Source organism: Procambarus clarkii, chromosome 24 (assembly GCF_040958095.1).
Source record: "Procambarus clarkii isolate CNS0578487 chromosome 24, FALCON_Pclarkii_2.0, whole genome shotgun sequence".
Classification (NCBI taxonomy): domain Eukaryota; kingdom Metazoa; phylum Arthropoda; class Malacostraca; order Decapoda; family Cambaridae; genus Procambarus; species Procambarus clarkii.
The window spans coordinates 1,801,878-1,825,544 of NC_091173.1; the positions used below are offsets into that span (position 1 = coordinate 1,801,878).

Below are 23,667 nucleotides of genomic sequence, written 5' to 3' on the forward strand. Positions count from 1 at the left end.
CTGACGACACCAATATCCACCAGACAGGTAAAAGGCAGCCCAACCGAGTCCTTCCTCCTTAGTGGCAGCACGTAAGTCCCCATACTTGACTGAAAAACAGTCACCCCGCAGTGGCAAACAACCACCAGTCAGGGCAACCAACAATCACCCAATGTAAACACCAGCAGGGAGACCAGGGGAACGTCCGACCCGGCTGGTGGTTGCCACCACACTCCCTCATCCACTGTCAGTTAAGCAGGAGCCGCTGACACACACACGGATAAAAAGACACATCACACAAGTACAGGGAAACAGATCACTGACACAACTTTTTCCTATAGGATCTGAGACCCTTGGTCTATGGGGAGAAAGGGCAAGGAGGTTTGTCAGGGATCTGGGTTTCAAGCTCATCAAAACAATAAGAGGCCCTAGAGCAGCGAGCTTTCTTTACTAGAAACTGAGTGTGGCGATCCAGAGGGAGAATACCACTGATTCCTCTTGGTGTCTCAGAGGAGTTCAAAGAAATCTACGGCTTCTAAAAAACAAACTTCTGTTTTCTAACTCTTAATATTCACATTTAGTAACCAATCAGTTACGTAACTTTGAATAATATAGTTCATAATAATAATAATAAAAAGGGGTGACAGTATTAAATACTCATACGTAATAGGAGTCAAACGACAAGTTTTCTCTGAATGGTCTTTATTCCCCCTCTCCGAGGCTACGGGTCTCCACCAGTGATCATCACTAGTGGTACAGTAGTCAAGGTAGCGGTGGTGTTAGTGGGGACGCTCCCGGCGGCCTGAGTCCTCTGAGTGGTCACTTATTGTGATAACTGTGCTTGGGGACCAGTCAAGTTTGGCTCATTTATATAAATAAACACACACACACACACACACACACACACACACAAACACACACACACACACACACACACACACACACACACACACACACACACACACACACACACACACACACACACATAGTTCCAATCTACAAAAGTGGCAGCAGGGAAGACCCCCTCAATTATAGACCTGTATCATTGACAAGTGTAATAGTGAAAGTATTGGAAAAACTAATCAAAACTAAATGGGTAGAACACCTAGAGAGAAATGATATAATATCAGACAGACAGTATGGTTTTCGATCTGGAAGGTCCTGTGTATCGAATTTACTCAGTTTCTATGATCGAGCCACAGAGATATTACAGGAAAGAGATGGTTGGGTTGACTGCATCTATCTGGACCTAAAAAAGGCTTTCGACAGAGTTCCACATAAGAGGTTGTTCTGGAAACTGGAAAATATTGGAGGGGTGACAGGTAAGCTTCTATCATGGATGAAAAATTTTCTGACTGATAGAAAAATGAGGGCAGTAATCAGAGGCAATGTATCAGAATGGAGAAATGTCACAAGTGGAGTACCACAGGGTTCAGTTCTTGCACCAGTGATGTTTATTGTGTACATAAATGATCTACCAGTTGGTATACAGAATTATATGAACATGTTTGCTGATGATGCTAAGATAATAGGAAGGATAAGAAATTTAGATGACTGTCAAGCCCTTCAAGAAGACCTGGACAAAATAAGTATATGGAGCACCACTTGGCAAATGGAATTTAATGTTAATAAATGTCATGTTATGGAATGTGGAATAGGAGAACATAGACCCCACACAACCTATATATTATGTGAGAAATCTTTAAAGAATTCTGATAAAGAAAGAGATCTAGGAGTGGTTCTAGATAGAAAACTATCACCTGAGGACCACATAAAGAATATTGTGCAAGGAGCCTATGCTATGCTTTCTAACTTCAGAATTGCATTTAAATACATGGATGGCGATATACTAAAGAAATTGTTCATGACTTTTGTTAGGCCAAAGCTAGAATATGCAGCTGTTGTGTGGTGCCCATATCTTAAGAAGCACATCAACAAACTGGAAAAGGTGCAAAGACATGCTACTAAGTGGCTCCCAGAACTGAAGGGCAAGAGCTACGAGGAGAGGTTAGAAGCATTAAATATGCCAAAACTAGAAGACAGAAGAAAAAGAGGTGATATGATCACTACATACAAAATAGTTACAGGAATTGATAAAATCGACAGGGAAGACTTCCTGAGACCTGGAATTTCAAGAACAAGAGGTCATAGATTTAAACTAGCTAAACACAGATGCCGAAGAAATATAAGAAAATTCACCTTCGCAAATAGAGTGGTAGACGGTTGGAACAAGTTAAGTGAGAAGGTGGTGGAGGCCAAGACCATCAGTAGTTTCAAAGCGTTATATGACAAAGAGTGCTGGGAAGACGGGACACCACGAGCGTAGCTCTCATCCTGTAACTACACTTAGGTAATTACACTTAGGTAATTACACATCTCCCCCCCCTCTCTCCCTCACCCCATCTCTCCCTCTTCATTTCTCTCCCTCTCCTCTCTCTCTCTCTCTCTCCCTCCCTCCTCTCTCTCCATCTCCTCCTCCCCCTCCCTCTCTACTTTCTTCTCACTTCAGTAAGAGGGTCGGATCGCCCCCATCCATCCATCACACACACACACACACACACACGCGGACACACAAACACACTCACGCAGACACACAAACACACACACACCCTTGTGTTTGTCTCTCTCTCATCCCTCTCTCTCACCCCTCTCTCTCACCTCACTCTCTCACCCCACTCTCTCACCCCTCTCTCTCACCCCACTCTCACCCCTCTCTCTCACCCCACTCTTACCCCTCCCTCCCACAAACTCTCTCTCTCTCTCTCTCTCTCTCTCTCTCTCTCTCTCTCTCTCTCTCTCTCTCTCTCTCTCTCTCTCTCTCTCTCTCTCTCTCTCTCTCTCTCTCCCATCCTGCTCTGCCCACCTGACAAATCCTATCACGGCACAACTATAGGAATAGGGGCAAGCATGACAGCCAGAGGTACCAGGGGAACAGGGAAAAGTCAAGGTGACGAAATGAAGAAAAGGTTTGCCCAGTTTCTGGAGGACATCAAGAGTGAGATGCACGAAATGATGTAAGAAATGAAGAACGAAATAAGCAACCTGAAAAGAAAGCTGACAGCAGCAAAGTTGGAGATTAGAGCCCTCAAAGAGAATGGTATCGATGCTGAGACTCAGATAACCACCCAGGGAGAAGGTGGTAATAGTATTTTGGAAGAGAATGCCACAATAAAAGCAACATTTGCAGAAATGCTAAACAAAAATAACTCTGAAGTAATGTCTGCAGTGATGGAGGTGGCTATGAAAGCAGCCACCTCACAGGAAGCGGCACGCTCCACTAGCCAGCTGCTGGAAAGGAAAAAATCAGTGGTTGCTGTGGGTATTAAAGAGCAGGAAGGCTCTAATAGGACAGAGTGGAATGATAAGGACAAAGCGGCAGTGAATGAAATACTGAAGGCACTCGACATGGAAGGGCTGAGCATAGCATTGAGAAGGTTTTCAGGCTAGGCTGGTACAACAATGACCGAGACCGAGTGATAAATATAGTGTTTGCAAACGAGAACACAAAGGAGAAGATTCTATCAAGAAAAAGCTTCCTGAAAAATGTGGGAGAATTCAAAAAAGTATTCCTCCAGAGAGACATGACGAGGGAGGAGAGAGCCATGGTGGCAGAAGCAAGGAAGAGGCGCAGGACAAGAGGGGAAAACCAGGAAGTCACAACTCCCAACATAACACCCCAGAGGCGAGGGGGGAACCCACAACCAGCTACCTAGTAACACCAGCGAGGAGGGAGGACAACCCCGCCACCCTCCTCTGCATAGAAAACCCCACTACCCCCAAACCCTCCCTGGCCCCACTTAAATGTTCAGCCAAATCTCCCTCCCCCCACACCCAATCCCCACCCTTCTACCCTTCCCCTCCTCCCGCTAAGTCCCCCCCCCCTTTCCTTCCTGTCCTCCCTCCCCTTTCACCCCATACCCTCCCCCTTCACTGGATCCCCCGCCCCTCATCCCAGTATCCTCTGAGACCCTGTTATCCCGCTCACAGATCCTCACACCCATGGAACAGCTTCCCCCACCAACAGAACACTCACCAAGGAGGTGATTTGAGAAGGGACAGAAGAAAGTGAGCCTCAAGGCAATGTACACTAACATAGAAGGAATTACAAATAAAGCAAATGAGCTTGGAGAATGGGTACTAGAGGAAAACCCAGACATAATAGACCTCACAGAAACAAAGCTCACGAAAACGATAACAAATGCAATGTTCCCACAGGACTATTATGTTATGAGGAAAGAGAGGGAAGGAAGAGGTGGGGGTGGTGTAGCTCTGCTGGTAAGAAATGGCTGGGATTTTGAGGAGATGGATATTCAGGGCTGTGATGGTTTCAGTGACTACATAGCAGGTACCATAACAACTGGAGGGCAAAAAATTATAGTCGTTGTCATATATAATCCACCACCAAATGACAGAAGACCCAGACAGGAATATGATAGAAACAACATGGCCACCATTAACCTAATAGAGAGAGCAGCTTCTGTTGCTAGCAGGAATGGATCTGGACTACTAATTATGGGAGACTTCAACCATGGGAAGATAGATTGGGAGAACAGAGACCCGCATGGAGGACCAGAAACATGGAGAGCTAAGCTGCTGGACGTGGCAACAAGAAACTTTCTAAGCCAGCACATTAAGGAACCAACAAGAATGAGAGGAGAAAATGAACCAGCAATGCTTGATTTGATATTTACCCTAAATGATGGAAAGATGGAAGCACCCTTGGGAATGAGTGATCACAGTGTATTGAACTTTGAGTACCTGATAGAGCTAGGGATTATCTGCCCCCAAGAAGGACTAGGAAACAAAAGGCTGGCATACCGAAAGGGGAATTATGAAGAGATGAGAAGTTTCCAAAGGGAAATACCTCAGGACACAGACCTCAGAGATAAGTCTGTACAAGATATGATGGACTGTTACCAAAAGTGTCAGGAGGCAGTAAACAGGTTCATCCCGGCCCAAAGGGAAAAATCCGAGAAGCAACAGAAGAATCCATGGTATAATAGGGCATGTATGGAAGCATAGAAACTGAACAAAAGGGCATGCAGGAACTTCCAGAATAACAGAACACCAGAAAGCAGGGAGAGATACCAGAGAACCAGGAATGAGTATGTCAGGGTGAGAAGAGAAGCAGAGAAAAGTTATGAAAATGATACAGCAAACAAAGCCAAGACCGAACCAAAGCTACTCCACAGTCACATCAGAAGGAAAACAGTGAAAGAACAGGTATTGAAATTTAAAACAGGAGAGGAAAGGTATACAGAAAATGACAAAGAGGTGTGTGAAGAACTCAACAAGAGGTTCCAGGAGGTCTTCACAATAGAACAAGGTGAGCTCACTGTGCTAGGAGAAAGGGAGGTAAACCAGGCGGCCTTGGAAAAGTTCGAAATTACGAGAGAGGAGGTCAAGAGACACCTGCTGGATTTGGATGTTAGAAAGGCTGTTGGTCCAGACAGGATCTCACCATGGGTACTGAAAGAGTGTGCAGAGGCACTTTGCTTGCCACTCAACATAGTGTATAGTAAGTCACTGGAGACGGGAGACCTACCAGAAATATGGAAGACGGCAAATGTGGTCCCATAATACAAAAAGGGCGACAGGCAAGAGGCACTGAACTACAGGCCAGTGTCCTTGACTTTTATACCATCTTGAGGTTATCTTGAGATGATTTCGGGGCTTTTTTAGTGTCCCCGCGGCCCGGTCCTCGACCAGGCCTCCACCCCCAGGAAGCAGCCCGTGACAGCTGACTAACACCCAGGTACCTATTTTACTGCTAGGTAACAGGGGCATAGGGTGAAAGAAACTCTGCCCATTGTTTCTCGCCGGCGCCTGGGATCGAACCCAAGACCACAGGATCACAAGTCCCGCGTGCTGTCCGCTCGGCCGACCGGCTCCCATCACCATGCAAGGTGATGGAGAAGGTCGTGAGAAAAAAACTGGTAACACATCTGGAGAGAAGGGACTTCGTGACAAATCGCCAACATGGATTCAGGGAGGGTAAATCTTGCCTGACTGGCTTAATAGAATTCTACGACCAGGTGACAAAGATTAAGCAAGAAAGAGAAGGCTGGGCGGACTGCATTTTCTTGGATTGTCGGAGAGCCTTTGACACAGTACCTCATAAGAGGCTGGTACATAAGCTGGAGAGACAGGCATGTATAGCTGGGAAGGTGCTCCAGTGGATAAGGGAGTACCTGAGCAATAGGAAGCAGAGAGTTACGGTGAGGGGTAAGACCTCAGATTGGCGTGAAGTCAACAGTGGAGTCCCACAGGGCTCTGTACTCGGTTTTATCTTGTTTCTGATATATGTAAATGATCTCCCGGAGGGTATAGATTAATTTCTCTCAATGTTTGCGGACGATGCCAAAATTATGAGAAGGATTAAGACTGAGGAGGACTGCATGAGGCTTCAAGAAGACCTGGACAAGCTGCAGGAATGGTCAAACAAATGGTTGTTAGAGTTTAACCCAAGAAATTGTAATGTAATGAAGATAGGTGTAGGGAGCAGGAGGCCAGATACAAGGTACCATCTGGAATATGAAATATTTCAAGAGTCAGAAAAAGAAAAAGACTTGGTGGTTGATTTCACGCCAGACCTGTCTCCTGCAGCCCATATCAAGAGGATAACATCAGCGGCATATGCCAGTTTGGCCAACATAAGAATGGCATTCAGAAACTTGTGTAAGGAATCATTCAGAACTATGTATACCTGTTATGGCCCTCTCGGGTCGCAACCGGGTTCTTTCTCTGATGTTGTTAGAGGTAGGGTATCCGGCCCCAAGCTAGTAGTGGCTTTCAAGGGATGTGATCCGTAACGCAAGTAAAATAAACGGGGAAGGGAGACAAAGGCAAAAACTTAATAATATAATTGTCACCATCACCATAAATACTATATAAAAGATTACACGGGGGGGGGGGGGGGTATAAACACTAGAATGTACAACGTAGTCTTCTTCTGAAGATGCGGAGTGTTCCACTGCTCGTCTATGCTAAAGTCTTGGTACTCTTGTGGCCTCACGACGAATCCTTCGATTCTCTTGAGTCTACCCTGGCCACAGGCCAGCCAAATCGTAGTTCCACTGGGGGCACCGTCGTGGAGGCCGTCAACCACAAGTCCAGCAGGTAGCTGGCAGGTTCCAATCAGCGACGCTGGTTAGGCCACTCCACGACCGATACTAGGGTAGCGAGCCCTAGTCAGGAGCCTCGTGTGATCCCACAGACCACTCTCCTCGCCACAACACCCCAGTGGTTAAGCGTCTCCACCAGTCAGCCCCGGGTACGACAATCCCTCAGCTGCCACGTCACGGACAGGCTAACACCACAGTGTTCATCCGGGGGGTGACTCACAGCTGCTGCAGCAAATACTTGGAGACGAGACGGCTGCCTTGGGTAGACTGATCCAACTTCCATTACAGCAGTCCCAGGTCGACTCTGTAATCAGACACGTCATCAGTAACAGGGACACTCTAGGGCACCTCACTTACAGGCTTAGACACAAACGCCCGACGTATCCACTCCATAGATGGCGTTGCTGTCTAAGCTCCACCTCACCAGAGGTCAGCAGCGGCTGTGTTATGAGCTGATCAGGACGGGAAACTAGCCCTTGTGGCCAGTATATCTCGTCCTCACTAGGTGGCGTCGTCCATTTGGAGGGGGTTTCGGGAGCTGACCCACAGATGGCGCGGTCGTCACTGCTCCGTGCTCGGACGCTGGGCTCGGGTCCGTAACAATACCACATATGTTAGGCCAATCCTGGAGTATGCAGCCTCAACATGGTGTCCATATGTAGTCAAGGATAAGACTAAACTGGAAAAGGTTCAAAGGTTTGCCACCAGACTAGTACCCGAGCTGAGAGGTATGAGCTACGAGGAGAGACTACGGGAATTAAACCTCACTTCGCTGGAAGACAGAAGAGTTAGGGGGGACATGATCACCACGTTCAAGATTCTCAAGGGAATTGACAGGGGGTAGATAAAGACAGTCTATTTAACACAAGGGGCACATGCACTAGGGGACACAGGTGGAAACTGAGTGCCCAAATGAGCCACAGAGATATTAGAAAGAACTTTTTTAGTGTCAGAGTGGTTGACAAATGGAATGCATTAGGGAGTGATGTGGTGGAGGCTGACTCCATACACAGTTTCAAGTGTAGATATGAGAGAGCCCAATAGGCTCAGGAACCTGTACACCTGTTGATTGACAGTTGAGAGGCGGGACCAAAGAGCCAGAGCTCAACCCCCCCGCAAGCACAACTAGGTGAGTAGACAAATAATAGTAAAGTAAATTACTTTAAATTACTACTCATCAGCATCCTGTCCGGAAGCGGATAAGCTCCAAGAAATCCAAATCCCGACGACAACTGCCGCACTTATTGTACTAACTTATGTACATCTTGTAACCTTTAAATATCTTTAAATAACACAAAGGGAAGGAGGTTATCTTGAGATGATTTCGGGGCTTAGTGTCCCTGCGGCCCGGTCCTCGACCAGGGTGAAAGAAACTTTTTGCACATTTGTCTCCGCCTCCACCGGGGATCGAACCCGTAACCGCAGGACTACGAATCCGAAGCGCTGTCCACCCAGCTGTCAGGCGCCTCTGGGCGGTAGAAGAAAAGACAGGGTGGTAGTAGACAGGTGATAGAAGAAAAGACAGGGTGGTAGTAGACAGGTGATAGAAGAAAAGACAGGGTGGTAGTAGACAGGTGATAGAAGAAAAGACAGGGTGGTAATAGACAGGTGAAAGAAGAAAAGACAGGGTGGTAGTAGACAGGTGATAGAAGAAAAGACAGGGTGGTAGTAGACAGGTGATAGAAGAAAAGCACACAGAACCTGTATTGGAGGGGACCAAAACATAGCCTCTAATGCGTGATGTGCGGTGTCCTCCGAAGGTAAGAGTCCCCTTCTTCCTGCCAGAGGTGGTACTCCCTCCCTATGATCATATTATTATTATTATTATTATTATTATTATTATTATTATTATTATTATTATTATTATTATAATAGTTGAATTGTGTGTGTGGTAATCCTCGAGGGACTTACAGTCCTCCCCCGGGAGGCCCTGCACCATCCTCAGCGAGGCTACCAGCATGCTGCAGGAGTACCAGGGGAGCCGGTCGGCCGAGCGGACAGCACGCTGGACTTATGATTCTGTTGTACTGGGTTCGATCCCGGGCGCCGGCGAGAAACAATGGGCAGAGTTTCTTTCACCCTATGCCCCTGTTACCTAGCAGTAAAATAGGTACCTGGGTGTTAGTCAGCTGTCACGGGCTGCTTCCTGGGGGTGGAGGCCTGGTCGAGGACCGGGCCGCGGGGACACTAAAAAGACCCGAAATCATCTCAAGATAACCTCAAGAAGGGGCGGCCCTTCAGGTTCACGTCTTCGTCCTCGTGAGTGCCTCTGGCACCTTACAACCAGCTGCTCCGGGTGGATGGGACTTTTTTCTTAAGTATTAACACATTTAGATACATCTGCATTTGTACAGCTGCCCTAGACTATATGAAGGGGAGTACAGTGTGTCACAAAACCAGCTATGTGACGCTAAAACTTCCCATCACCCAGGATGATTAGTCATACAGAGACATGTGATGAGTAGTCTGCACTGGCAGACTCTGAGTGCATTATGAGGATATCATCATGAACACAAGAGTGAATACTGTAGCGACTCGACACCTGGGAAGGCAGCTCACCCAGGGCAAGGAAAACCCAGACTTCAAACCGCTGCTGTCTCGCCATACCCACTTTTGAAACTGGGTTCATCCTCGAGGAAATATCCGGAGTTGGAGCCCCTAAGACTGTTCGTTGTTGACTTCAACCTCGTTCAGGCAGCTTCTGGAACGGTGCTGGAACAAAGCTTATTAGCTTTTGCCTTGCCATTGGACAATTTCAGCATGATGGAGAGATGGGACCTGCTGGATGGGTAACAGCTTCTCCTCCATATCGACCTACCCAGGCCTTGTGCCCTGGAGAGGTCACTCCAGCCTCGACAACCTGAGCGCAACTCCATGGTCTTCCGAGACGGTAGGATGCCTATCAGACTGTGGCAGGGTGCTGGTTGTTCATCATTCTCCTCACTATAGACTGTGGCATATATACATATATATATGTATATATATATATATATATATATATATATATATATATATATATATATATATATATATATATATATATATATATATATATATATATATATATATATATATATATATATATATATATAGAAGAAGGAAACACTATTGGCGCAATACGAGTCATCACCAGTGAGGACTCAATTGCCGACAGAGATGCCGCAACAGCTCAAGCCCTAAGGGAGAAACACCCACCCAGGGCTCCGCGTGAGGACGACATTGTACAAGTGGGGGCTACCGGAGCAGAACCTCTCTGGGTGGCGGAATCTGTGGTCCATAAAGCAGCCATGTCCTTCCCTACAGGATCAGCAGGTGGGTTCACAGGACTAAAACCCAACCACCTCAAGCAAATGCTCAACCCTGCCCTGGGTGACATTGCAAAGAACCTCTTGGTGGAACTAACCAGATTCACCAACACATGTCTAGCTGGCAACATACCAGCGACCATAAGACCTATCTTTTTTGGAGCATCTCTCTGTGCTCTAAAGAAAAAGAATGGAGGGATCAGGCCAATAGCTGTGGGCAATTCTCTCCGGCGTCTCGTCGCAAAGGCAGCTGCAAGAACAGTTAGTGATGCAGCGGCCAACATGCTGAAGCCAAAACAGCTCGGGTTTGGCATTCCACAAGGGTGTGAGGCGGCAGCCCATGCAGCTCGAGCCTTCATCGCCAACATCACAGACGAAAAGGCCCTTATCAAGCTAGATTTAAAAAATGCCTTCAATTTGGTGCGGAGGGATGCTGTACTCCGTGCGGTCCATAGTCATTTCCCTTCCCTCTACCCTTTTGTACATTCATGCTACAGTATGGATCTTAAGCTACTTTTTGGCGTACATGAAATTGACTCGCGAGAAGGCGTCCAACAGGGTGACCCCCTTGCTCCTCTCCTTTTCTGCTTAGTCATCAAACAAGTCACAGAGGTCCTGTCCAGCGAGCTTAACATCTGGTTCTTGGATGATGGTACCCTAGCTGGTTCCCAAGACTCCCTCCTGGAGGACATCAGAAAAATCCAGGAGCAAGGTGCAGTTTTAGGCCTCACCCTGAACCCTTCTAAATGTGAAATAATATGTTCCAACCAGGGCATCGTAGAGAGAATAGAGGGTCTTCTGCCAAATATCCATAAAACTAAACCTGAAGACAGCACACTCCTAGGAGCTCCCCTGGGGTTGAAAGCCATCGATGAGGTCCTTGATAAGAAAATCGCCGACCTTAAGAGGATGGATGGGAGGATTGAGGATATTGATGCTCATGATGCACTCTACCTCATCACCAGATGTCTGTCCCTCCCCAGATTAACCTACTTTCTGAGGTGTTCACCATCTTACAGTAGCCAAAAACTAAGTGAGTATGACCGGTTACTGAAATCAATGCTAGAAAAAGCCCTTAACCTCTCTCTCGATGACCTACAGTGGAAACAAGCCTCTCTTCCCGTAAGACTTGGGGGCCTCGGAGTTCGAACAGCAACGCAAATCGCTGTTCCAGCCTTCCTGTCCTCCTTATCAGCATCCGACGACCTTGTGAAGGAAATTCTACCTGCCCACTTACATCAGCTGGCAGGTGTACATGATCCCAATTTTACACGCTGTGCCACAGAGTGGGCCTCTCGTGCAGGCCAGTCACCTCAACCACCATCCCCAAAAGCCCACAAGCAATCCAGCTGGGATGGTCCCATTGTAGACCAAGTTGCTGCAGAGTGCCTGGGTGCTGCAACAACACAACACGACATTGCTCGCCTCACAGCAGTAGCAGCACCACATGCAGGGGATTTCCTGTTAGCAACCCCAATGTCGGCAACTGGCACGCGTCTCACACCACACGCCCTCCGAATTGCTGTGGCCCTCCGCCTTGCTGCCCCAATCCACACCAGATATAGGTGTATTTGCGGCGAGGTGGTGGCTGACAGGTATGGCCACCATGGCCTACTCTGCCAAAGCACAGGGGGATGGCACTCGAGGCACAGTGAAGTTAACGACATCATCAAGAGGAGCCTCACCACAGCTGGATGCCCAGCTGAAAGAGAGCCCCGTTACCTAACGCCCCGTAACTCTGATGCTCTTATTGGTCGCCCGGATGGTATCACAGTGAACCCCTGGAAGAATGGCAAGCAGTTGGTATGGGACTACACGTGCGTATCAACCCTGGCTAACACCTACATTAACCTCAGTGTTGCACAACCAGGTGGCGCTGCCACCCACAGGGAAGCAGCCAAATCCCGTAAGTATAGAGAACTGGATCACCACTACAATTTTGTCCCCATTGCTTCTGAGACACTCGGCGCCTGGGGTAAAAGTGCTACCAGTTTTTTGAAGGAACTGGGTTCTAGGCTCATTGAAACAACAAGGGACCCGAGAGCTGCAAGCTTTCTTTTCCAGCGCCTCAGTGTGGCGATACAGAGGGAAATGCGCACTGCATCCAGGGTTCCTGCCCGCCATCTGAGGAGCTGGAGGAACTCGACAACCTATGACAACCATCTTTGTAACCCATATGTAACTCCTTTTTTGTAACAAAGTTCAAATAAAGTAAATATATATGTGTACATACAAAAGAATGGGGGTGGTAGGAGAAGATAATATTAGTGTTCAGTGAGAAACCACAAGGTCTCCTCTGAATACTTTTTATTTTCTTCTCCGAGGCTATGGGTCCCCACATTGGCACCAGAGGTGGTACCCTCACAAACTTTAAAAAAAATATATATATATATATATATATATATATATATATATATATATATATATATATATATATATATATATATATATATATATATATATATATATATATTAGTATATTTTGGTAGCAGTCTTTCCTGTAGACATATATTATTAAATATGACCGAAAAAGTAAGATTAATAATTCTAACACGAATTTTCTCGATCTTTCGTACGTTTCTTTTCACTGTTGGTGGTAATTAAAAAATCAATTCTCCAAAATTCATTTTTATTTCTAGTCTGACGCGACACTTGAGCGCGTTTCGTAAAATATATATATATATATTTCGTATATATATATATATATATATATATATATATATATATATATATATATATATATATATATATATATATATATGTGTGTGTGTGTGTGTGTGTGTGTGTGTGTGTGTGTGTGTGTGTGTGTGTGTGTGTGTGTGTGTGTGTGTGGAACCCCCCCCCCCTCCCCCAAGGTTTACTAACACTCCCCACGACACAATCGTCTCAACAATCTCCCCGGCACCTATTTACTGCTCGGTGATAACGTGAACTAGATGACTTATATTGAATTTTGTAACTAGCTCATCAAGATTGTAACTTGCTTAGCTAAATGAATTGTGGGGTTGAGTCCCTGAGCCCATTATGTGCCTCTGTAACCCTTTCCACTACCGCCCACAAGATGGGTATGGGGCGCATAATAAATGAACTAAACTAACTAAACAACACCATGTTGAACCACTGCCATCCCGGCCAGGATTTAAATCCGATATTCCAGAGCGTGAGTCGAGAACAAACCTAAATGTACTTCCTATCAAGTTGTTGGACGATACAAAAGGTATTGTTGAAAGAAATACTTCTGACATCATTAACAACATTATAATGATGCTAAAACTGAACCGTGTTATTAACTTAGTATCTATTATATCAAAAACAGACGACCAGAACAAGATAACACAGTGATAACTAAACTAGTAATTAACAACAGCGCGTGTAGACCAGCACGGGGGTGTAGCTCAAATGGTAGAGCGCTCGCTTAGCATGTGAGAGGTACGGGGATCGATACCCCGCATCTCCAGTACACTTTTGTTAATGGTTCCTTTATCAAGCACCAATTGATCCGCTGCTCTGTGATGAAGCCCACTATCTATATTTATGTATAAAAATTATATATAAACATATTATCATACTTCTAATTACATATTTCTCTCATAACAAAAGAGTACTGGAGATGCGGGGTATCGATCCCCGTACCTCTCACATGCTAAGCGAGCGCTCTACCATTTGAGCTACACCCCCGTGGTAGTCTACACTCGCTGTTAGTAATTGTTAACTTAGGTATGATCGTATTATTTTTAAAGTTGTGTAAGTATGCTTAGAGTTAGTAATTGTTTTCTCAGGTGTAGATGTTAGACTGATAACTGCATTGGTAAGATAACCTGCAGCGGTCGTGTCTACCTGAGCCCCCCCCCTCTCTCTGTCTATCTGTTTGTCTGTTTCTTTCTCTCTCTCTCTCTCTCTCTCTCTCTCTCTCTCTCTCTCTCTCTCTCTCTCTCTCTCTCTCTCTCTCTCTCTCTCTCTCTCTCTCTCTCTCTCTCTCTCTCTCTCTCTCTCTCTCTCTCTCTCTCTCTCTCTCTCTCTCTCTCTCTCTCTCTCTCTCTCTCTCTCTCTCTCTCTCTCTATCTTTTGTTTATTTATTTATTTATTTATTATTTATATACAAGAAGGTACACTCGGTGTGTGAGAATACATAGCATAGTATTTACACTCTTGTAAAGCCACTAGTACGCGCAGCGTTTCGGGCAGGTCCTTAATCTAACAGATAATTTTAAGTAGGTAAATTCTAGCGGAATTAATAAAATGATAACAGATACATTGCAAGAAAGAAAAGAAAGAAAAAAAATGAGATGAGAGAGATTAGTAGGTATATTAAACCACATTGGTATAATGTATGTGATTTAACTATATAACCTGAGCTTGTAAAAGCACCTTAATCACCTTCAGTGATTAAGTGCTTAATTGCACGCTGGTTCTCTATCAGCTATCTCACCCCTGTCAGTGTAAAAGAGATAAATGTATGTATATGCATGTGTGTATATGTATGTATATATGTATATGTACGTATATGTGTGTAATTACCTCAGTGTAGTTACAGGATGAGAGCTACGCATGTGGTGTCCCGTTTACCTAACACTCTTTGTCATATAACGCTTTGAAACTTCTATGTATATGTATATGTATGTGTATAAGGTATATGTGGAAGCTGATCAGAATTACATTTCACCTTTGCAAATGCACATTAATAACACTATGTAAAAAACACTTCGAACAGGTGTTCTATATCTTTACCAGTTTCAGAGTCAAGGGTGCCGAGTCTGTCCTGACTGTGGGAGCAGTATAGAATTCCTAACACTGATGAGTCCGAATTCAACTCTAACCTTAGAAATCTAATACTAGATAAAAGACTGAACAAAAACCATCTAATTATCGCAGGGGATTTTAATATTGGCCTCTGCGAGCCTGAACACCCTACTGCTGTTAGCTTCCTCAACTGTATGAATTCCTGCTTCCTCATACCCTTAATCACTCGACCTACTAGAATCACTGATAGTACTGCCTCTCCTCTTGACCACATCTGGACTAACATAACCTCTCCGGTTACTTCAGGTATAATCACAGATAGCACTTTTTCCTAAACTACCCATAAACAATGGTGTTCCACAAGGCAGCATACTTGGCCCTCTTCTCTTTATTCCAAATGCCTCTCAACACCTCAAACCAATCTTATTTGCTGATAACACAACTTTCATTTTCTCCAGTCCTGACCCTCTTGCTCTAAATGTCACTGTGAATACTGAACTAAATAAAGTCCATCTTTGGCTAACTGCTAACAAACTCACCCTTAACATTGACAAAACTTTCTATATTTTGTTTGGTAATAAATCCTCAAATGAAGCTAATCTAAGAATAAACAATATACAAATCAGTAGTAAAGTTGATGGTAAATTCCTTGGTGTCCTCATCGATAACAAGCTGAATTTCCAGGCACACATTCTAAATATAGCAAAAAAAATTCTAAAACTGTTGGCATTCTTTCTAAGATCAGATATTATGTACCTCGCCCTGCCCTGGTGACACTCTATTACTCTCTCATCTATCCTTGTCTCAACTATGGTATTTGTGCTTGGGGTTCTACTACCCAAAATCATTTACGTCCTCTAATTACCCAACACAAAGCTGCTATTAGAACAATATCCAACTCTGGCCCCAGACATCACTCGGTACCCTTACTTAAATCTCTGAATATGTTAGATATTAAGTCACTTCACATTATCTCTTGTGTACTCTATATATTTAAAACTCTGAATTGTAATGTCAATCCTGACCTTAAAAGCTTCTTAGAAGGTTGTAACCGAACCCATGGGCACCACACCAGAAATAAATACCTATTTCATATTCCAAGAGTACGACTTAATCAAACTAGAAATGCTCTACAAATCAAGGGACCCAGAATGTGGAATGACCTTCCCAATCATGTCAAAGACTGTACCTCTCTCAACCAGTTAAGGATGAAAACTAAGTACTACCTAATTAACACCCTGTAACCTACCTTACCCTTAAATGTCAACCCATGTCTTTTCAACCACAGTGCCTCCCCCCCCCATTTTTTATCTTTTATTTTTTTTTCAACGCAATTTATACTTTAAGCTCAATTACTATTATGTTTTAGTCTAAGTGTTTTTTCCCCATCTCACCTTGCCCGAAACGTACTAGTGGCTTTAGGTATTGTATGTACTACCTCTGTCTATAAATCAAGCATTATGTTTATAAATCAACTATGTATGCGCTTTCCTGAATAAAATTTACTTTATTTATTTTACTTTACTTTACAACTTTATACAGGGGATACGTAAATCTGTGTATCTATGTATTTACGTATATGGGTTAGCTTAGCATTTTAAAAGCACCGAATCACCTTCTGTGGTTGATTGTTCAATAAATCCCTGAACTATATGTTTAACACATCTCTCACCCTGTCCATGGAGGACAGAAGAAAATGTATGTATTATGGTTAGCATTGTAAACGTGTGGCCACGTCTGTGGTAAAAAATAATTATAATAAAAAAGTACTCAAGAAGAGACAGCACCAGTGATTTAAATAGTATTAGCATTGCTGTGAGGTCTCTGGATGTGAACGTTCTCATAATCCATCCAATCATTTTCCTGGCCGCCGCTATATTTGATGGGTTATGTTCAGGAATAATGTCAACTTGCTGGTTGTCAAATGTCCAGAGCACAGAGCTGCTGTGATGGTCGCAGTAATCCTCCCCAGTTAATAAACCTTCAAACACCACACTAAACCAAACATCTAATTTTCTTCAAGAGCTTCATCATACCGTTACTGAGCCTCAGATCATGCTGTCCAGTTCTGGTAACAGTGGCGTGGAACTATCATTATTATTAACATCTTTATTGACAAAATTAATTGCAATTTTGCCTAATCTGACGATTTCAATTAAGTCTTATTAAAGTGAGGATAATGATGGTATTGACTGTTACACAGGACAGAGGGTCATACACAAGACAATAAGTCTGAACTGTAGGCTGAAGCACATATATGCTTCAGCCTACATGTTTATAGATACAATCAATGCTTTAATGTATGAATATGTATAAACAACCTTTTATTGTGCACTGCCACACAAGGGCAGGGATGGGTTCATAAGTAATGCAGCTTAGAAGTAATATAAATACAAATTTTATTTCGTTCTTTAAAATGGAAAAGCAAATTTTGGATAAATTGTTAGGATGTCGTCCAGAACATCTGAGTCAATGAAATAGTTACACAGTTGGTGATACAATAGGCCAGGAGGTCTGAAGTCTTTTACGGTTTCACATTCAACAATATAGAGTTCTAGTCACCTAGTGAATGTTGGAACTGACATAAATTCCCATGAGAGGGTTCAGAGCCGAATGTCACAGTTAATCCCACCAATTTCTACCTCCAATACTAAAAGATATTATTAAGTTACATTCTCTAGAAAGAGGAAGATGTGATAAGATTTGACTTAAGAATGTAAATGTACGAAAGCATGTGACAAAAGGGGATATAAAAAGTGTGTCAGACGCACTGACACGAAACAGAACACGTTACGATGGATATAAATTAGGAAAGTTTAGATTCAGAGAAGACCTGGGTAAATACTGGTGTGGGAATATTGTGGTTGATTTGTTGGACACATTACCAGGCAAATGGACTTGGGATTACTGGATTGTTTAGAGCGAATATTGGATATTTAATGAGTTTACTTATGTCTAAATAGGAACTGCCTCATATTGGTCATTATGATACTTATAATTACATATTTCTCTCATAACAAAAGAGTACTGGAGATGCGGGGTATCGATCCCCGTACCTCTCACATGCTAAGCGAGCGCTCTACCATTTGAGCTACACCCCCGTGCTGGTCTAAACTTGCTGTTAGTAATTGTTAACTTAGGTATGATCGTATTATTTTTAAAGTTGTGTAAGTATGCTTAGAGTTAGTAATTGTTTTCTCAGGTGTAGATGTTAGACTGATAACTGCATTGGTAAGATAACCTGCAGTGGTCGTGTCTACCTGAGCCCCCCCTCTCTCTCTCTCTCTCTCTTCATATTATTTCTAAAAGGCGCCTGACAGCTTGGTGGACAGCGCTTCAGATTCGTAGTCCTGAGGTTCTGGGTTCGATCCCTGGTGGAGGCGGAGGCAAAATGTTTCTTTCACCCTGATGCCCCTGTTATCTATCATTAAATAGGTACCTGGGAGTTGGACAGCTGCTACGGGCTGCTTCCTGGGGGTGTGTAACAAAAAGGAGGCCTGGTCGAAGACCGGGCCCCGGTGACGGTAATCCCCGAAATCATCTCAAGATAATTCAGTAAGCATGTGTCAATATGGCTTATTAATTCATGAAATACACAATGCATGAAATAGTTCTGTTAATTTTGTAATAGAAAAAATTCAATTCATTTTTCGTCACCATTGCATAATGTTGCATATAATAAAATATATAATAAAAAAGTCAGAATATTTAGCCAGTCGCAGCTGGTGTACTGTGTCAAAGGTCGTCGTGTGGGGTCAGTATGTGAAGTGACATGCTGTTTCCTCTCAAGTTCTGGTAATCTCGGCCATGTTGGGCACGTACCCAACCGGTATCAGGTTTCAAAGTTGGGTGAGGCTAGGCCCAAGAGTCAGGTCTTCAACTTTGGGCAGACATTTATATTTATATATATTAGAAGTGGTACCTGGGATACCTGGAGAGGTTCCTGGTAGTTCATCTACTCCCCGAGCCCCGCCTGAGGCCAGGCTCCACTTGTGATAACTTGGTCCAACTGGCTGTTGCTTGGAGCGTCCCGCAGGCCCACATATTCACTACAGCCTGGTGAGTCCAGCACTTCTTGCAAGAGCTTATCTAATTGCCTCTTGAATACATCCACCTTTGTTCCGGCAATATTTCTAATGCTTGCTGGGAGGGTGTTGAACAGCTGTGGACCTCTGATGTTCAGACAGTGTTCTCTGATTGTGCCTTTAGCACCTCTACTCCTTACTGGTCCTATTCTGCATTTCCTTCTGAATCTTTCGCTCCAGTACGTTGTTATTCTATTTTGCAAATTTGGGACCTGGCATTCAAGTATCTTCCACATATATAATATTTGATACCTTTCTCGCCTCCTTTTCAAAGAGTACGTTTTGAGAGCTTTGAGACGGTCCCAATAATTTAGATGTTTTATCGTGTCTGTGCGTACCGTATATGTTCTCTGTATTCCCTCCTGAGCTAAGGTATGCTGAACTCTGTGACTACTACATGAGTACTGGAACACTTGGTGATATATTGGACTTGTACCTTATATAGACCAGGCAATGTATCAATTATACAATGTATGTATGTGATGTAACTATATTACCTGAGCTTGTACAAGCACTTTAATCACCTTCAGTGACTAAGTGCTTAATTGCACGCTAGTTTCTCTATAAGATAGGGAGCCGGTCGGCCGAGCGGACAACAAGCTGTGCACGTGATTTTGTAGTCCCGGGTTCGATCCCAGGCGCCGGCGAGAAACAATGGGCAGAGATTCTTTCACCCTATGCCCCTGTTACCTAGCAGTAAATAGGTACCTGGGTGTTAGTCAGCTGTCACGGGCTGCTTCCTGGGGGTGGAGGCCTGGTCGAGGACCGGGCCGCGGGGACACTAAAAAGACCCGACCTCATTTCAAGATAACCTCAAGAAGATAGCTATCTCACCCTGTCAGAGTAAAAGAGATAAATGTATGAATATGCATGTGTGTGTGTGTGTATATATGTATATGTACGTATATGTGTGTAATTATCTAAGTGTAATTACCTAAGTGTAGTTACACGATGACTGTAACTACGCTCGTGGCGTCCCGTTTACTCAGCATTCTGTCATATAACGCTTTGAAACAACTATGTATATGTATGTGTATAAAGTATATGTGGAAGCTTATCAGACTTACATTTCACCTTTGTAAATGCACATTAATGACACTATGTAAAAGACACATCGAACACTTTATGTAGGACATAAGTAAATCTGTGTATCTATGTATTTACGTATATGGGTTAGCTTAGCATTTTAAAAGCACCGAATCACCTTCTGTGGTTGATTGTTCAATAAATCCCTGAACTATATGTTTAACACATCTCTCACCCTGTCCATTTAGGACAGAAGAAAATGTATGTATTATGGTTAGCATTGTAAACGTGTGGCCACGTCTGAGGTAAAAAATAATTATAATAAAAAAGTACTCAAGAAGAGACAGCACCAGTGATTTAAATAGTATTAGCATTGCTGTGAGGTCTCTGGATGTGAACGTTCTCATAATCCATCCAATCATTATCCTGGCCGCCGCTATATTTGATGGGTTATGTTCAGGAATAATGTCAACTTGCTGGTTGTCAAATGTCCAGAGCACTGAGCTGCTGTGATGGTCGCAGTAATCCTCCCCAGTTAATAAACCTTCAAACACCACACTAAACCAAACATCTAATTTTCTTCAAGAGCTTCATCATACCGTTACTGAGCCTCAGATCATGCTGTCCAGTTCTGGTAACAGTGGCGTGGAACTATCATTATTATTAACATCTTTATTGACAAAATTAATTACAATTTTCGCTAATTTGAGGATTGCCATTAAGCCTTATTAAAGTGAGGATAATGATGGTATTGACTGTTACACAGGACAGAGGGTCATACACAAGACAATAAGTCTGAACTGTAGGCTGAAGCACACATACATATCATGGTTATAATCAATGTTTTAATGTATGAATATGTATAAACAACCTTTTATTGTGCACTGCCACACAAGGGCAGGGATGGGTTCATAAGTAATGCAGCTTAGAAGTAATGTATATACAAATTTTATTTCGTTCTTTAAAATGGAAAAGCAAATTTTGGATAAATTGTCAGGATGTCGTCCAGAACATCTGACTCAATGAAATAGTTACACAGTTGGTGATACAATAGGCCAGGAGGTCTGAAGTCTTTTACGGTTTCACATTCAACAATATAGAGTTCTAGTCACCTAGTGAATGTTGGAACTGACATAAATTCCCATGAGAGGGTTCAGAGCCGAATGTCACAGTTAATCCCACCAATTTCTACCTCCAATACTAAAAGATATTATTAAGTTACATTCTCTAGAAAGAGGAAGATGTGATAAGATTTGACTTAAGAATGTAAATGTACGAAAGCATGTGACAAAAGGGGATATAAAAAGTGTGTCAGACGCACTGACACGAAACAGAACACGTTACGATGGATATAAATTAGGAAAGTTTAGATTCAGAGAAGACCTGGGTAAATACTGGTGTGGGAATATTGTGGTTGATTTGTTGGACACATTACCAGGCAAATGGACTTGGGATTACTGGATTGTTTAGAGCGAATATTGGATATTTAATGAGTTTACTTATGTCTAAATAGGAACTGCCTCATATTGGTCATTATTATACTTATAATTACATATTTCTCTCATAACAAAAGAGTACTGGAGATGCGGGGTATCGATCCCCGTACCTCTCACATGCTAAGCGAGCGCTCTACCATTTGAGCTACACCCCCGTGGTAGTCTACACTCGCTGTTAGTAATTGTTAACTTAGGTATGATCGTATTATTTTTAAAGTTGTGTAAGTATGCTTAGAGTTAGTAATTGTTTTCTCAGGTGTAGATGTTAGACTGATAACTGCATTGGTAAGATAACCTGCAGTGGTCGTGTCTACCTGAGCCCCCCCCCCTCTCTCTCTCTCTCTCTTCATATTATTTCTAAAAGGCGCCTGACAGCTTGGTGGACAGCGCTTCAGATTCGTAGTCCTGAGGTTCTGGATTCGATCCCTGGTGGAGGCGGAGGCAAAATGTTTCTTTCACCCTGATGCCCCTGTTATCTATCATTAAATAGGTACCTGGGAGTTGGACAGCTGCTACGGGCTGCTTCCTGGGGGTGTGTAACAAAAAGGAGGCCTGGTCGAAGACCGGGCCCCGGTGACGGTAATCCCCGAAATCATCTCAAGATAATTCAGTAAGCATGTGTCAATATGGCTTATTAATTCATGAAATACTCAATGCATAAAGTAGTTCTGTTAATTTTGTAATAGAAAAAATTCAATTAATTTTTCAACTCTATTGCATAATGTTGCATATAATAAAATATATAATAAAAAAGTCAGAATATTTAGCCAGTCGCAGCTGGTGTACTGTGTCAAAGGTCGTCGTGTGGGGTCAGTGTGTGGAGTGACATGCTGTTCCCTCTCGAATTCTGGTAAACCCGGCCATGTTGGGCACGTACCCAACCGGAATCAGGTTTCAAAGTTGGGTGAGGCTAGGCCCAAGAGTCAGGTCTTCAACTTTGGGCAGACATTTATATATATAGATATTAGAAGTGGTACCTGGGACACCTGGAGCATACCTGGAGAGGTTCCTGGTAGTTCATCTACTCCCCGAGCCCCGCCTGAGGCCAGGCTCCACTTGTGATAACTTGGTCCAACTGGCTGTTGCTTGGAGCGTCCCGCAGGCCCACATATCCACTACAGCCTGGTGAGTCCAGCACTTTTTGCAAGAGCTTATCTAATTGCCTCTTGAATACATCCACCTTTGTTCCGGCAATATTTCTAATGCTTGCTGGGAGGGTGTTGAACAGCTGTGGACCTCTGATGTTCAGACAGTGTTCTCTGATTGTGCCTTTGGCACCTCTACTCCTTACTGGTTCTTGTCATGTTCACAGAAAATGGTACCATTCGTTTTCTATGTGCGGCGGCTGGGACGCCAGAGAGAAGGAAGGTAAACAAGAGCGTACAGGACGCCCGCCAAGCTTGGTAGCTACTAGTCATGTAATCACATTAAGTATTAAAGTCAGTAACCAAGTCATGACTTTACATCAACCCTACAACCAAGACTTCCTCAGTAACACACAAACACCACATTGGCGACGAGGATGAACTGTGAACGCAGGTATTTGTTCAGTTTCAAACACAAGGGAGAAGCATGCTGCCTGGAGGAGGAAGAGAAGCTGTGAGCGCCATACCCGATGCTGTATGCTAACCGATGCTGTGTGCTAACCAATGCTGTGTGCTAAACGATGCTGTGTGCTAACCGATGCTGTGTGCTACCCAAGCTGTGTGCTACCCAAGCTGTGCTGAAGAAACTGTACTGAAGAATCTGCCGACGTTGTGTACGAAACGACGCTTTGATGTGTACAAAACCTGATGTTTTGGTTACGAAACGACGCTTCGTGCTACAAAATTCATCACGCTGTACCAACTGCTGCACCAACTGCTGTACCAACTGCTGTACCAACTGCTGTACCAACTGCTGTACCAACTGC

General features: G+C 43.8%; 4 non-coding genes across 4 annotated transcripts; 1 reads left to right on the forward strand and 3 right to left on the reverse strand.

Moving 5' to 3' along the window:
* Window positions 1-13,792: 13,792 nt before the first annotated feature.
* TRNAA-AGC (transfer RNA alanine (anticodon AGC)) lies at window positions 13,793-13,865 on the forward strand. The gene has a single exon. It is a non-coding gene; the product is annotated as a tRNA-Ala (tRNA).
* A 148-nt stretch (window positions 13,866-14,013) lies between these two features.
* Window positions 14,014-14,086, reverse strand: TRNAA-AGC (transfer RNA alanine (anticodon AGC)). The gene has a single exon. It is a non-coding gene; the product is annotated as a tRNA-Ala (tRNA).
* Window positions 14,087-18,176: 4,090 nt separating this feature from the next.
* TRNAA-AGC (transfer RNA alanine (anticodon AGC)) lies at window positions 18,177-18,249 on the reverse strand. The gene has a single exon. It is a non-coding gene; the product is annotated as a tRNA-Ala (tRNA).
* Window positions 18,250-21,837: 3,588 nt separating this feature from the next.
* TRNAA-AGC (transfer RNA alanine (anticodon AGC)) lies at window positions 21,838-21,910 on the reverse strand. The gene has a single exon. It is a non-coding gene; the product is annotated as a tRNA-Ala (tRNA).
* Between the last annotated feature and the right edge of the window lie 1,757 nt (window positions 21,911-23,667).